At 43.9% G+C, this 2,240-nt stretch overlaps 1 pseudogene; it reads left to right on the top strand.

Moving 5' to 3' along the window:
• The first annotated feature begins 301 nt into the window (after positions 1–301).
• Positions 302–979, top strand: LOC111667740 (synapse differentiation-inducing gene protein 1-like pseudogene; annotated as a pseudogene).
• The last annotated feature ends 1,261 nt before the right edge of the window (positions 980–2,240 follow it).

Here is a 2,240-nt window from a genome sequence, read left to right as displayed (position 1 = left end):
TTCGAGATGTTGCTGTTACCACGCTGAGATATGTGCACGTCTGTGTAAGCTTACTATATATGTCTGGAGTAAGGACGGAAATTAAACTTAAGTGAATCATCTGCAGTGTGCAGCTCTTGACAAGTGAGATGCTGTTAAAGCTGTTGCTGCTGAGGGAGCGACGGCTGAACGTATTTCAGTTAGTATTTGGCAAATTGTCATCCAACTGTTACCGGCTCTAGATGTCAAATAAAATTCTCCTTTTAAGTTTGAATCTAAAAAATTCCCGCTCTCTGTTGCTGTTTGTTTCCTCTGTAGGTCTCAGAGTGCTGAATTCTGAATGCTAACATCTTTACTGACATCGACGCACGTCACTGAGGAGCATATATCAGCCAACAGTCTTCCATCTCCTCGCTTGAGCTAAAAGCACAGAGAAGCTCCTCCTGCTCACCTTTTGACCTCTGTTGCTATGGAGAACCTCAGTGAGCTCCAGAACCCGTTATTGGACAAAAACAGTAAGCACATGGTCAACGGTTATGGGGGAGACTTCCCTAATAACCAGTACCAGGAAAACATTATTAATTATTTTGCTGGAGGAGGAGGTGGTGGTGGAGGTGAGGGAGGAGGAGGAGGAGGAGGAGGAGGTGGAAAGGTGAATAACAGCAACGTAGTGAGCGGAGGAGGATACAATACCAACGGGAAGGTGAAATCTCAGCAACTTTTGGACGCCACCTCGCTGCATCTGGCAGTAGAGGCCTTCTACAGGCCCAACTTCATCCTATACAAGGAGGACAGCGGCAGCATTAAGGCTAAGGAATACAAAAGCGAATGCTGTGAGACCACCTTCACGGAGAAGAAGGCGAAGGAGGCATCCAACACAGCAGGGGCAGACACGCCTGGCACAGAGGATCCTCAGGCGAAGCTGCTGGAGGACGGCGAACACATCAAAATCCAAACGGTTTCCTACGAGGTGGAGGAGGAGGAGTATGTGGAGTATGAGGTAAGGGAGAAAATGCATGAGTAGGATGAAAGGCACTTGCATTTGACCAGACTGGATTTCTAGATCGGATAAATTGAGGGCAGAATTTCTTTCGCATTGGGATGGCGATCCTACACGACAACACAAAAGGCGATTTAATGTTAAATGCTAATTTAACATGCCAGAATTGAATCCCCCTTTCACTACCATGGATAGCGCTACTTGGCAAGGTGTGCCAAAGCAATTATTTATAAACTTCAATATTTGATGGGCGGACATTTGCAGACATAGTGTGGCCTGTGGCTGGTCCAGCAAAAAAATGTTCTGCTTGTGGCATCATCCATAACTGAATGAATTTATTTCAGTTTACGAAGAGATTTTACTCCAGGTGTTGTACATATCTTTTAGGGGGTTTCGGGATTTTGGTGTTTTTCAATGAAAGGCCCAGTTGAGGCTTATTATCCATTCAGCCCAAGCTTGGATACCTGTAGTGTGTTTGTGTTAAAAGAGAGAAAGAGAAAGCATGTCTGTATTCCTATGGTGTTTGTACACTTGTATCATCACACCAAAGGATTGGGCTGGATGCCTCGCTCAGACTGACAATTTACCAAACACAAATCCCATTTGATCCACTGACCTTGGCCTCAATACCCAACTCTAGTAAAATTCATCATTAGATAATAATAAATCACCCACGCTGGCCTCACACAGGGATATTAGGTGCTACAGTGCTACTGCATTAGCTACAGGACTTTCACTCTCAACTGGCACAGCCAACGGCACAAAGCACTCCAAAGGATTTAAGGGATTGGACTGGCGGAATAGGGTGTTCAGTTTGACCAGTGTCCTGCAAGACCTAAGGGACCGAGAACACACCTGTGTGTCCACTAGAATTAACCTGGATTGGTGTGATAAACATGTAGCTGCTGAAATGCAATGTGACATGGGTACATATAGCTACGGGGCTCAGACAGCAGAGAGTCAGTGCATTTCACATTATGAAGAAATAAGTAGCAGTCATGGGTGAAAAAATTAAATTAAGAGTAAATCAATCTTAAAGCTCTGCTTCACTCATAGATGAGAAACATGTTGACACACAGATGCCAAAGACCAAATAACCTGCCAACCTAGGTGGAAAAGGGGAACAGATGAATGAGACAAAATGATATATACACCAACTGGAGGTTAAGTGAACACATTACCATATTGTTCACATTTTTTTTCCACACCTCTCCTGTTCACAAATGAACAAGCACATAAAAAAAAAAAAAAAAAAAACAAC

This window comes from Seriola lalandi, unplaced genomic scaffold, assembly GCF_002814215.2.
Source record: "Seriola lalandi dorsalis isolate HSWRI2012SDOR001 ecotype SW California unplaced genomic scaffold, Sedor1 jcf7180002003654, whole genome shotgun sequence".
Lineage (NCBI taxonomy): Eukaryota > Metazoa > Chordata > Actinopteri > Carangiformes > Carangidae > Seriola > Seriola lalandi.
Note: the sequence above shows the minus strand (reverse complement) of the source record. Positions and strands in the feature narration are given on the sequence as shown.